The 14,824-nt window shown below is 38.4% G+C and overlaps 1 protein-coding gene across 2 annotated transcripts in view; it reads right to left on the reverse strand.

The window, feature by feature from the left end:
- The window catches only part of XKR6 (XK related 6), a 321,224-nt gene that overhangs the window by 231,863 nt on the left and 74,537 nt on the right, over positions 1–14,824 (reverse strand). Inside the window, exon 2 of one of the 2 annotated variants that reach the window (XR_003968262.1) lies at positions 457–569. The exons of the other annotated variant lie outside the window; for it this stretch is intronic. The gene's annotated coding sequence lies outside the window, so the exon portion shown is untranslated. The remainder of the gene's footprint in view (positions 1–456; positions 570–14,824) is intronic. 2 annotated transcript variants of the gene reach the window in all.

Here is a 14,824-nt window from a genome sequence, read left to right on the forward strand (position 1 = left end):
TTACATCTTAAATAGAAAACCAGACACACATACATAAGACATTAAAATTCTTTATGACAGCAAAAGAAAGTTGTGACAAGAACCCTAACTTCCTAGTCTGAAACGCCTCACAAGTCTGGAGTCCCTTCTAAGAGCAAACCCTATCATTTTTCAAAGGAAGAAAATTATTTCAATCTGCAAATTCCTAATGGCTCAGGCGTTTTCACAGAATACAGATTTTGTCACTAATTAAGTAGCTCACTAAAAAGTTCAAACAACTATACAAGGCTTACCATGTAGATTTACACAACTCTTCACCTGAGACCCAGTTTAGTTAGGGTATATTAGCATATTGTTTAATACTTTTTGTTCGTAACTTAAAAAATTTGTTTTAATCTTAAAGAGGAAGGAATTGGGATAAGAGAACAGACATGGAAAAACATGAAGGCCTCTCTTTCTCTTAGGTTTTGCCATTACCATTCTGTTTGCAGTGGTTTCAGGACGAGGCGATCGCACACCTTCTAGTCAGAAATCAGATGGCCTCAAAACAACCTCATTTCAGTCTTAGGCCTCATGTCTTTCGCTTAGAGCTAAAAATAAAAATACATGTGAATGAACAAATGAGCATGGAATGAAATCTCTAACATGACACTAAATAGAAATATCAGAAGCCATTTTTATCACAGAAAAATGAAAACATACACATTTCTATGCAGAGCATCACAATCCTATTTAGAAGGAAAGAGTACTCTTGCCGGTCAGCTGCTGGCTCTGATAGTAACAATGACAATTTAATACCAAAGGTGGTTCCACAAAGCTACAGTAGTATTACACTCATCTCCTGAGATTCTGAAACATCCCCCCACTCCTTTTTTCACAAAGTTAAATACAACAGTACCATTAATGAATCTAATGACATTAGATAGCAACTCAGCTCTTTTTATGCAAATAAACCAAGGCGAGCAAAGAAAGCATAATGCTGAAACAGAACAATGGGCTGGCCCTAGAAATATTATTTTTCTGTATTTAGAAACTCTGAATTCCAACAGCAACAATGGTGGTACATGAAAATTAACTTGTTTCTACAATCAAAATAAGGCATTCACTCACTCCACAAATATTGAATGTTTCTAAGTGCTGGAAACCAAATGCTGAATAGGAAAGCCGGGTTCCAGACCTCAGCAAGTGACATCCTGGCTTTCTATCTCCTAAGTTTTTGTCTCAAGTCTGGGCTCTATATTGCGAAGGAGACAGAAAATAAGGATTGCTATGTTTCCACGAGAGGGAGGAGGGCAGTATATATGACAAGAGAATGACACTACAGGGTTTAAAACAAAATCCACTGAGAAGCCTAAATCTTATGCTGTAAGTGACGTCCAGTCAGTATTTGGTCTCTGCAATGCGAAGCTTATATTTTCAAAATCCTCATTAATCCTGAAAATTAATTCTCCTTCATTTGTAGAGCATGGTAGTTTCAATCCTCAATATAAATGTCTCGTATTATTTGGTAAGGTGAAATCTGCCAAGCACCTTCAACAGTCACTTAATAGGGGAATACTTCATTCAACAGAAGCCATATTTTAAAATGCAGAAATTCTGTTGCCAAAGTTACGCTTTAAGAACTGGCCTTAACTATAACATAATGAAGACAAATTGCTTATGAGATTTTTTTTACACCATGCATATACTTTTGCTAAATAGAATTAATACATCATCACTAGAGTCTATACTAACATTACTGCTTAATGCTTTGCATTTTTCTGCTGGATCTATGTATACCAATGAAAGTCTTTAATTTTGCGGAACACGGTACATTACCAAAACACATCAAAATCAATCAATTTAAGCTCAATGTTCACCTTAAATAAAGAGTAGTAAAAAGATGTCTGAATTAGCTTAGCTTCTGCAGTTTTTCATGAAGTCCAAGTACATTTAGTATCTAGACAAAAGTTACAAAATTAAATGGCTTGACTCTGAAGTTTATAGGTTTCTGAACCATTCTTTAAAGTAATAACTTGCCATTCCCACGTAAATATTTAAAGAAAAGAACTGTTTTGAGTTATACCTAGGTTTTAGAATATGGTTTGCACTAAGTGAAAATGTATTTTTTTTAATCAACAAAGCTTTTGAAAGTTCATAAAATGATCCTAACCGTTTTGTATTTTGATGCACTCAAATTTTAACCAAGGAAAACTGAATGCTGGCCTTATTTGGAAGCAGTTCCTACTTCTTCCTTTCCCACATGCATCACAGATTCCCTACCCCTTTCATTTTCAGTAATTTCCAGAGAAAACATAACTAATTGATAGACACACTTTTCCTACTCTATGCCTCGAACACTCACTTATTTGTAAGTCCCAAATTTGTCCCGCATCCATCAAGAAAACCTATCATTTAGCTCACAGCTCCTCTCAACTCAAGTTTGCTACCATTCTTTGGCAAAAACAAAAAGCAACCAGAGGCTTCACTGGCCTCTCCAAAACTTGGATCTTTCCTTTAAGTAGCTTTCATTCCTTTTTGCATCAATCATAGTCCGTTTTGTTCTACAAGTTACAGTCCTATCATTTCCCTGAACCAATCCACCCAGCCCAGAGGATGTAACCATTATTTCTTGAATTCTACAACTTTCACTACTGCCACTTTGATCAAGGCCTTTCATGATGAAGTCATGAGATTTTATGACTCAGAAGACATGATTTACAGCTTATTGAGGCAAGTAATATTATACTCCATCTTAAGTTATACTAATCATAAAACTCCACTTGTCACATCAGGAATGTCACTCTGAGGTCTCCCATTTAATACAATCAATGGGGACACCTGGGTGGCTCAGTCGGTTAAGCATCTGACTTCGGCTCCGGTCATGATCTCACAGTTCGTGAATTCGAGCCCTGCATCGGGCTCTGTGCTGACAGCTCAGAGCCTGGAGCCTGCTTCAGATTCTGTGTCTCCCTCTCTCTCTGCCCTTCTCCTGCTCATGCTTAGTCTCTCTCAAAAATAAAAAAATAAAAAAATAAAAAAAATAAAAACCACTAATAAGATCAACGAATTCCAGTAAGTTAGTTCCATTACACAGAGAATAGATATCTGTGGGTTCAAGATGTTAACTGCTGTGAAGGAGTAACACCCAAGGCTATGACATATGACAGAGCATCAACAGGGGGTTTAGATTGGGCTGCCACTCTGCGCAACCTCAGCAGGTGCTCTTCTCTTCCTGGGCTAGGTGTTCTGGCATACAGAGCTCTGTGGTCTTACCATACAGCAGTGCTGGTGAGGTCTCTTGTTGGAAACAGCATTTAAGCTGAGATCTAAAAGCTGAACAGGAAATGGCTAGGCAAAGAATAAGAGAGGTAGCATTCCACATAGAGGGAACTAACTATGTGAAAGTCCTTGGACAGGAAAGAATATGGTGACTTGGGAGGATCAGAAAGAAGGGCAATGAGGACCGAGCACACAGAAGAAGAACAGGTATGAGGCAGACTAACCAGTCTCAAATGGCACGATGAAGATTTGGGGCTTTAATCTAAGTGCAATGGGGACTGCATTGATCACCCTTAACCATCTAGCTCTTTGCAGCACGATTACTACTCATACCTATTCTCTTAACAGCCAGCCATACACTTCTAACACACAGGGTCTTCTCAGTTCTCAGGAACTGACTACAAGCATACCCCAGAGACACTGCAGGTTTGGTTCCAGACTAGCACAATGAAGCAAAGTCAAATGATTTTTGGTTTCCATGCATATAAAAGTTATGTTTACGCTACACTGTAGTCTATTAAGTGTGCAATAGCATTATGTCTAAAAAGGCCCTGTACGTAATCATACCTTAATTTAAAAGCACATTATTGCTAAAAAAAATTCTAACCATCATTTGAGCTTTCAGAGAGTCCTAATCACTGATCACAGATCACCATAACAAATATAATAACAATGAAAAAGCTTGAAATATTGTGAGAATTACCAGAATGTAACAGAGACACGAAGTGAGCAAATGCTGCTGGAAAAATGGCACTGAAAGACTTGCTTGACGTTGGGCTGCCACAAACCTTCAATGAGTTAAAAAAAAAAAAAAGAAAAATGCAGTACCTGTGAAGTACAATAAAGTAAAAGCACAATAAGACAAGGAATGCCTACGTTCAGCTTCTGAAATGGCTTCCACCCTGAGCTTGAAAACATAATCTGTCACCGATTTTCCTGTCTTCTACGTCTCTCAGTATTTAGCTTAACATTCTATACGTACTAGGTATTCAAAGTTTGCACAGAGACAAATCAGTCTTGGAAGAAAACAGACTGATGAAAAATTAATCACGACAGTACAAAATGCAATCATATTTAATAAGATTCTCTATTAGATGTCTATTTGAAATTGCTTTAATTCAACTTATGGACTTGCCTGATTTTCTCTTGTGGGGATGAAATATTTATGAACTCCAGAAATTTCTTTAAACAAATGCCCAATTATAACTTTATTAGTCCACAAACACAATGCTGAGGTGGCCCAGCCGTTCTCTGTGCTCACCACCAGGTGTAAAGCACGGCAGTGGCCTCGTTCCTCCATAGTATACCTATAAAAACTAGACAACCGGCTCCCAGCATTTAAAATGTACATTCAACTGAAAAGAAGGACTCCTCTGTTCTTCTGTTACAGACAATACAAGCCAACGACCTCTCACATTAAACTAGCCATCACGTTCTGCAAGTTATTGTAGGTACGCTTTACTTAGGGGCAATCTATCATTTAGTAACTGTAGAATATGCTATTTCTTCCATTTTTGATAATTTTAACAAACGCTAAAAGTCAAGGGCCACCACACTTATAGATTTTAGCAGGAAATTACCATACTTCTGTTCTAAATGAAGACAAGCACCGGGTATTTTCACCTTATTCTGGTAGGTAGGGCAAGATGTCAAATTTGCTGGGTTCAACATTTAACGGCTCTGCCCACATCCCACGGATCTATTGGTACAGACTTAGAAAGAAATGTAGGATTTGTTTATTTTAAATAGGAATACACTTCCTCTACCATGAGTTGCAGATATTTCAGCTCTTTCAAAGCAGATCTTTTTGTGTCTGCAGAATGATCTGAGTTGTGCCCAGAATCAGGCCATCATATAATTACACTTAATTAGATATTTTCTACACAAAACAAATAAAAATGTACTTTCATGGTTCTCATACTAAGTCCCCCATATTATGTGTCTTTATAACCAAGAGTGATAACTCTAGAAAGATTAAATGTTATTGGTTTAAAAAATTCTCATCTGCTTCACACTTGGTTTTAAATGGGTTAAAAAGACCAGATTTTGCACATTTTGAAGTTTAACATGGATATGGGTCCGAAGTCTAGTTTTCACAGCAGTAGATAGGATGTTTACAGGCCTTCGAAGCTTCAGCCGCGCTAACAGACAGATAGCGTTGTCCAAAAGATATGATCAGACTAATAACTAAACATCCAACAACCGGGTGGCACAATCTGACCGGGACAGGAAAAAGAGTCTGTATTTAGTACTGGAGCAGAAAACAGTGCCAGTGAGGCAAAAGAGACGCATGCCGCCCTAAAGTAGAAACATCTGTCACAAATTCAGGCTCTATGAAGTACAGCCCATGATGGTCTAAATGGGATCTTTACAGTGTGAAATGACCATGTCATTTTGTGGTAGTTCCCGACAACACAGACAACAAGTACAGCCCTGTCTTGATAGGAAAAATCTGTTGTAAGACGGCCGACAGGACTGACAGGGGCATTCGAGTCCCCGACCTAAGACTCCCCTTCCAGGTTCTTCTTCCCACCCCGCTTGGCACGCCCACCAAATTACTATTAATGAGGAATGCGGAAGTAACAGACTATAAATCGTTCCCTCTGCTTACTCGGGGATCAAACCTCTGGAATGGGATCCCCTCTGAGCCCGAGGGTTTGAAATAAACCCCTGCCTTCCAAGATCCCTGAGTGCCGCTTGGGTCTTCCGCCTGGGGATCCAGACCAGGTTCTGTAACAGCCTGGGCTCCTGACAAGAAAAAGGCCGTAGGAATGAAGAACACTGAGGGACAGTAAAAACTGTTGGCACCTTCCTGGTCTCAGAAGTAGCTGTACTAATCTAATAAAAGGAAGGCAACTGGGAAGGACTCACAGACTTTAACTGCCTACACGAAGTGCCACCCCTTCCAGCGTCCTTTCTGTTAATAGCTAACAGCATCCTTCACAATTTGTTCCCTTCCTCACCAGCCACAGCCCCTCTACACTGGAAACGCTCCTTAGTCATGGAGGGCCACTGCAGCCACTATGACCCCCTGGGGGAATAACTTCAGTCTTCTAAATTGAATGACAAATCATCATTTAAAAATATTTTGTATTATGGAAAATTTCAAACGTATACAAAAGTAAACAGACAAGTGCAATGAACCCTCAAGTACCCTCAACTCTGTTTCACAACTAAGCTAATCAACATCCTGCCCTTTCTGTTTCACCAGTGTCTCTGCCCACTCCTCACTCCCCAACTAATGAGGACTGTTAGTTTCCTTTTTTGGCCCTGGAGGTAAAATTTACAACTAAGTTGTTTTTCTGTTTGTTTGTTTGTTTGTTTGACCATTTTTAAATCGTGCAGTTTGGTGGTAATAAATATATTCACGTTGTGGTGTCACCACTACCACCACCATTTCCAGAATTCGTCTCATCTTGCAAAACTGAAACTCTGCAGCCATTCAACAGTAACTGCCCATTGCTTCTCCCCATCTTCCCCCCATCTTCCCCAACAGCCACCTTCTACCTTCAGTCTCTATGAATGAGACTACTCTAGGACCCTCCTCACACAAGAATCCTACAGTAAGCATCCTTTTGTATCTAGTTTCTTTCACTTGACATAATGTCCTCCAGTTATCCGTTTGTTTTGTTAATGCATGCTTTCTTTTTTTAAGTTTATTTATTCATTTTGAGAGGGAGAAAGTAAGCTGGCAGTGGGGGTGGGGGGTGGAGAGCAGACAGAATCCCAAGCAGGCTCCGTGATGTCAGCACAGAGCCCAATGCAGGGTTCCATCCCATGAAAGGCGAGATCATGACCTGAGCTAAAATCAAGAGTTGAACACTTAACCGACGAAGCCATCCAGGCGCCCCTGCACCTTTCCTTTTAAATTAGCTGAATAATACTCATTTGTATGTACAGACCATGTTTTATCTACTTATCAATCAATGAATGCTTGGGTTGCTTCCACCTTTTGACTATTGTGAATAACACTGCTATGAACATCGAGTGTACAAATACTCTCAAGACCCTTGCTTTCAATTCTTCTGAGTATATATTCAGAAGGAGAACTAATGGCTCATCTACTTTTCAGTTTTTGAGGGACCTCTAAACTGTTTTCCATAGCACATTCCCACTAATAGTGTACAAGGATGATAAACAATTATTTTTAAGACAACTGAAACTTGATAAAAATTTGGAGTATACAAATTTTACATGTTACATAACTTTTTCAAACACAACTGACTGGCTGGAGTCCCAATCTGTTAGCAAGTATTTCAAGATCCCTAATAATCTATCACCATTCTTTACGTATTTCTTTTTTTTTTTTAATTTTTTAATGTTTATTCATTTTTGAGAGATAGAGACAGAGTGTGAGTGGGGAAGGGGCAGAGAGAGAGGGAGACCCAGAATCCAAAGCAGGTTCCAGGCTTTAAACTGTCAGCACAAGCCCGACATGGGGCTTGAACCCATGAACTGCAAGATCATGACCTAAACCGAAGTCGGACTGAGCCACCCAGGTGCCCCTCCATATTTCTGAATAAATGTTTTCTTCTAATCAGGCTGGTTTAAGCAGACTATATTACACAATATTAGATTTATAGCTCACTCAATGCTAAAAATATTAACAGTACAGGAATTAAAAGACCTAAATGAAAATACAGTGGAATGCTACTTGGGGCTCCCAAAGAAAAACTAACCTTAAGACAGCTGTATCTTAACCTGTAGCCTTGACAGATACCAGCTAGTTATTAAATAATAGATTTCTTGTTGTTCTTACCAAAGTCAGAAAAACACAAACTACTTTTAAATCACAAAAATGCCGTAACAAAATCTACCAGTAAAAACTCAAAGTTAAAATAACAGCTTTTGGAAAAATTTCTGGAAACATTCCATAAGGCAGCAAGCAATCTACTACAGTTCTCTCAAATAAGCAAACAGCCTCTTGGGGTAATGCCGAAAAGTTGTAGTGTTGGCAATGTTTTCCTAGGGAAAAACTAAGGAAGGAAAAATAAACACCCAATTATATTTACTGTTTAGTAACAGAATAAACAAATTCACTAACGCTCTAAAACTTAAATGACTAAAAGTACATGCCCCACATATAAATAAAAATACAATATTTTTCATGACAATTTGCTTTCAGTTGCTGAACTTATTATGACTGCAGAACTTATGCTCTTGTAAAGTTAAACTGGAAAAATCCTATTCAGTATATTTTACAAAAAAGATTTGTTTTCTTTTTAATGTTTTATTTAGTTTTGAGACAGACAGAGACAGAACATCAGCAGGGGAAGGGCAGAGTGAGAGGGAGACACAGAATCCCAAGCAGGTTCAGGCTCTGAGCTGTCAACACAGAGCCCAAAGCGGGGCTCGAACTCGGGAACGGCATGATCATGACCTGAGCAGAAGTCAGAAACTCATCTGACTGACCCACCCAGGCACCCCCAAATAAAGATTTATTTAATTAGGGAATTCTATTTTAAAATAAATACTCGAATCTGCTTTTCTACTTCATATTGGACAGTCAACTAAAGTAGATAAAACTGCATGAAGATATGCCCCACCTTTAGGACCATCTGCTACATTGTAAAGCCTGAAGTTTCTTCAATGCCATCACCAACCTCAAACTGGACCTAAGAACAGAAATACTCATTGGCTGATACACACGTCGATTAAAAATTCAAGTGTGCCAGAGTTTAAGATACTTTACCATCAAAAAATATACATCCTCTGTATTTTACATTTTCAAAGGGACTGAATCTCCTGAAGAAACCTGAATTTGTATTGTCTCTTCTGGGGTGGCTCTTCCTCGGTAATTGTCACAGTCATCCCACTTCATCTCAGTAAGGTATCTGCTCAAATGCTAACTCCTCAGGGAGGCCACCCTATCCAATCAATGTGTCTAAAATCAAACAGCCCTTCCTACTCATCCCTTCCCAGTCAACCCAGAGCCCCTTCTGTGTGCTGCCATTTTCTTCCCAGAATAATGTACTGCTAACATTATCCCATAGTTTAACTCATTTATTTTCTATCTCCCCTACCAGAATTGATTCTAGTTTCCTGGCATTTATATCTGAAACTGTATTTTATGGTATAATCATTCAAGGAAGAAAAAAAGCTTTAATGCTATTCTATTATCTAGAGGGTAGATCGTATACTTTACCCACTTACTCTATCTGCAAAATAGCAAACCAGGATACTGTTACAGCTAAGTTTCTACCCATAACCTGTGATGGACCCGAGGTCATCCATAACTCACCCATCTCTGAGACAACTCAACGTGAATGCAGTTACACCTCAATTAAACACACAACACAACCAACTAGAAACAAGCACATATTGCCTATCTTTTTTGAAGTACAGAAACCACAAGCAGAAGCTGGAGAAACAATTATTACAGGGGCTCCTCAACAGAATATTTATAAAGGTTTTTGTCAAAGTTCCAGACAGTACTGTAACTGGTTGATCAAGTAATTATAAAAGCCAAACCCTGTGAATACAAGAGTACTTCAGGGTTAGTAAAGATGAAGAGAAGTTAGGAAAGCAATCCCTATCAAAATAACACCAGCATTCATCACAGAGCTAGAACAAACAATCCTAAAATTTGTATGGAACCAGAAAAGACCCCGAATAGCCAAAGCAATCTTGAAAAATAAAACCGAAGCTGGAGGCATCACAATCCCGGACTGCAAGCTATATCACAAAGCTGTAATCATTAAGACAGTATGGTAATGGCACAAAAACAGACACTCAGATCAACGGAACAGAATAGAGAATCCAGAAATGGACCCACAAACGTATGGCCAACTAATCTTTGACAAAGCAGGAAAGAATATTCAGTGGAATAAAGACAGTCTCTTCAGCAAGTGGTGCTGGGAAAACTGAGCAGCGACATGCAGAAGAATGAACCTGGACCACTTTCTTACACCATACACAAAAATAAACTCAGTGGATGAAAGACCTCAATGTAAGACAGGAAGCCATCAAAATCCTCAAGGTGAAAGCAGGCAAAAATCTCTTTGATCTTGGCCGCAGCAACTTCTTACTCAACACCTCTCTGGAGGCAAGGGAAACAAAAGCAAAAATGAACTATTGGAACCTCATCAAAATAAAAAGCTGCTGCACAGCAAAGGAAAACAATCAGCAAAACCAAAAGGCAACCGACGGAATGGGAGAAGATATTTGCAAATGACATATCAGATAAAGGGTTAGTATCCAAAATCTATAAAGAACTTCTCAAACTCACCACCCAAAAAACAAATAATCCACTGAAGAAATGGGCAAAAGACATGAATGAACACTTTTCCAAAGATGACATCCAGATGGCTAACAGACACATGAAAAGATGCTCAACATCACTCATCATCAGGGAAATACAAATCAAAACGACAATAAGATAACACCTCACACCTGTCAAAATGGCTAACATGAACAACTCAGACGACAACAGATGTTGGCAAGGATGCAGAGAAAGAGAATCTCTTTTGCACTGCAATGGGAATGCAGTGGGAATGCAAACTGGTGCAGCCACTCTGGAAAACAGTATAGAGGTTCCTCAAAAAACTAAAAATAGAACTACCCTACTACCCAGCAATTGCACCACCAGGTATTTATCCAAGGGATACAGGTATGCTTTTTCAAAGAGGCACAGGCACCCCCATGTTTATAGCAGCACTATCAACGATAGATAGCCAAAGTATGGAAAGAGCCCAAATGTCCATTGATGGATGAATGGATAAAAAAGAGGTGGTATATATATATACAATGGAGTATTACTCAGCAATCAAAAAGAATGAAATCTTGCCATTTGCAACTATGTGGATGGAACTGGAGGGTATTATGCTAAGCGAAATTAGAGAAAGACAAATATCATATGACTTCACTCATATGAGGACTTTAAGATATAAAAAGGATGAAATAAGGGCAGGGAAGCAAAAATAATATAAAAACAGGGAGGGGGCAAAACATAAGAGACTCTTAAATATGGAGAACAAATAAAGGGTTACTGGAGGGGTTGTGGGAGGGGGGATGGGCTGAATGGGTAAGGGGCACTAAAGGAATCTACTCCTGAAATCATTGTTGCAGTATATGCTAATTTGGATGTAAATTTAAAAATAAATAAATAATAATTAAAAATAAATAAATAAATAAAATAAAAATTAAAAAGAATACACTTTTAAAAAGAGAGAAGTTAAGAAAAAAAGAGTTAAAAATATGAGGGGGATGGGGTGGGGGCAAAGTAGGGTGAGCAGAAGCTGGTGAGTTATCAGGCAGTACAGGAAGCTCACAGGGAAAACTGGAAACAAAAGGAGAGAAAGCCCACAAATAATCAAAGTTTATGCAAGGTATGGCTACATAATTTCCAGGGCCTAGCTTACAAGGGAAATGCAGGCCCTTGTTTTTAAAAACAACAAAAAAAAAACACAAAAACAAAAAACAAAAAACACAAAACACTTTCAGGGTAGCAGGAGAAAAATATTAGAGCAGTTGTGGGACCCAATGCACTCCCTGGGACCCTGGCCCTGAATATTGAGCTGAAGACCTAACGTGAGACAACTAATTGCTCTAAGCAGCAAAAGCAGGGGAAGGCCAAAGTGAACCCCCACCTTTAAGTACAGCAGGCATTCACAGAAGCCACTGGCACTCATGGTACAATTTAAGGGGCAGAGCAAGGCCAAAATACTTCTTCAGGCATTTCCAAGTTGGTTTGTTTAACTAAGAGGGTGGGGGGAAGTGGTAACCCATTAACAGCTATTAACACAATTCCCTAGTTGAATAGAAGATTACTAAGCAGGAAACACAGTAGATACATTTTGGTGAAGAAGCATAATGAATTAGATCTGGATTCTATTACCACCCAAGAAAGATCAATATGGCTGACTGAGAGCAAGAAGACAAGAAACCCATAAATGATATCTGAAATATGTAACATAAAGAATAGGAAAGACCTAAGACTATTTCCCCTATTGACTAATACTCAGAATTGGCCACGGTTAAAAAAAAAAATCCCATTAGGCAAGGAAATGGAGGAATTGGAGTTGGACAGGAAACAAGTTTTGGACAGGAAACAAGTTTTAATACCAGAATGGGTCTTCGGAGAGTTTAAAAAAAAAGTCTAAAATAAAGAGGAAAAAAAGAATCTCACAAAACTATCGGTTAAACACTGCCATTCCAGGAGACAAATTTGTTTACTTTGGAATTTATCTTCTAATTTCTGAAATGTGGTAATGTGTAAGAAAAGACTGTCATTTTTATAAACCATGTATGTTAATTTATTTTCCTGATATCCTGATAGATTAAACGAAATACGCTTTATAAGAAAAAACTAAAAAGAAAGAAAAAAGCTTCACAATAATATGTGGACAGTCCCTCTTTTTTGCCTTTATTTCTGATATAAGACAGCTCAATTAAACACTGAGAACAATTAAACCTGATGTTTCTGATAATGTCCACCATGTATAAAGGTAGATTCATTTGTATTCCATTTTTGTTTTTTAAATTATTTTAGCTTCTCATTATCATCTTGAAATTCAAAGGGTAGAGACATCAATTTAATAAGCAAGCCACTTATTTTGACGTCAAATAATGTATTCCCAATTTACAAACTCGAAAAGCACAAAATATTTCTAATAAATGCTTACCACTATTATTACTTTCCAAAAGGATTATCATTTCAGTATGTCCCTACAACATCCTCTATTAGTAAGACTAGAAATACTTGGTTCATCTTCCAGCAGAAAAAGAACAAAACTAAAAAGATTAAGATTCTTTAAATTACTAAAGTAAAACAAAACTTCTGGCATCTACTCTAAGACACTTTCTTCTCTCCATAAATTAGTGCATCTGAACAACAAAAATGTCTTTTACACTAAAGCATGTTCTATCTCCTTCCCTCTGGAAACTATGAAATAGCAGTGATGCAGGGGAACAAAGGCAGAAAGAAATGTAGATAAAATTAAATTTCCTTATAAACCTGCAGCCCACTGACAGATACTTGAGGCAGGCAGAGTAGGACATTCCTCCAGGAAATCCCCACGGTCTTAAGGTTAATGCTTTGTTAGAGGGGAAACAACCTAAGCTTGACAATAGCTAGGCCTTCAGGGTGAGTTGTCTTTAACATATGAAAGTCCTTTTGGAAACTTCCCAGTGTCCTTACCTCCCCCAACTTCCAAGTATATAATCAGTCACTCCTCACAATCCTAGGGCAGCTCTTTTTTCCAAGGGTCCTGTCCCTGTGCTATAAGAAAACCACCTTTTTGCACCAAAGACGTCTCAAGAATTCTTTTTTGGCCATCAGCTTCGAACCCCAGTATTTCCACATGAGCAGCAGACAACATATACAGAGAAAGGAAAATGGGCTATGTGATATGACAAACAATGCTCCACATTCATCTCTCAAAGCAGTGATCCTAAGGGAGCAAAGAGGGCACAAAATGGAGAAGCTAAGTGGACCCAATTTCAACTGTGGATTGCTCCAGTATTTTGTTTTCAGAATGGTAAAGCCTGAATCTTTTAGTTAGAAAGAATCTAAAGTCATCTAGTCCAGACTTTCACCAGTGCTAGAATCCCAAGTCTATTAAGTGGTTTATTTACAGCTTTTGTTTAAACATCTCAGAGGACAAAAAGGCTGTTTCTTTGGAAATAATCTTTTCCATTTCAGAGAGGCTCTGTTGGAAATCATTTTGGTCCTATACAATTTAGGAAAAATAAAAAATGTTACATTAATTACTTCAAGTAAAGGCCAACTCATTTGTTTTTTTATTGTTCAATAATAGGAAGTTCCAAGGTCACGAATCTCCAGTGGTTTGTTATTCCAGTGGTTCAACAATCAAAGGCCTAGGCTCTTTTCACTCTGCCATTAGCAAGCTGGTTTAGCTCTCCTTATGGTTTCAAGATGGCTCCCATCATTCCAGGCTTCACATGCGGATATGATAATGTCCAGTATAAAAAGATTATTTCTTCCCTTCTGTAACTTTTTATCAGAGAGGAATATCTGTGTCTGAAGTTCCCTAGCACACATCTTATTGGCCAGAACTACACCTGGCCAATCACTGGCAAGGAAAATAGGTCCACTGTGATTGAGAATGATTATCATTTGCCCCACACCCCCACCCACAGCCCCCCTGAACTGGGGTTTGCCTCTCTTGACAAAGCTATGAAGAAAGGGTAGATTACTTAAACAAAATAAAAATTCTCTTAGGAGGAAGGGAAGAGGAAAGGCAGAGAAAGTAAAAGTGATTCAACATTTGCTTATGGGTACATGGCCTCAAAATCTGCTCTTTCAGCAATTTCTAATCTCTAGATTTTTTAAAATAATTTTTTTTAAGTTTATTTATTCATTTTGAGAGAGAGAAAGCACGAGCAGGGGAAGTGCAGAGAGAAGAGAGAGAGAGAATCCCAAGCAAACTGCACTGCCAGTGTGGAACCTGATGTTGGGCTCAAACTCAGGAACTGTGAGATCATGACCTGAGCTGAAGTTGGATGCTTAACTGAGGCTACCCAAGGTGCCCCAACCCTCTAGATCTAATTGGAGAAATTGTTATACTTGTACTTAACTACACACAAACTCTATATGCAAAAAAAAAAAAAAAAAAAAAAAAAA

Source organism: Lynx canadensis, chromosome B1, assembly GCF_007474595.2.
Source record: "Lynx canadensis isolate LIC74 chromosome B1, mLynCan4.pri.v2, whole genome shotgun sequence".
Taxonomy (NCBI): domain Eukaryota; kingdom Metazoa; phylum Chordata; class Mammalia; order Carnivora; family Felidae; genus Lynx; species Lynx canadensis.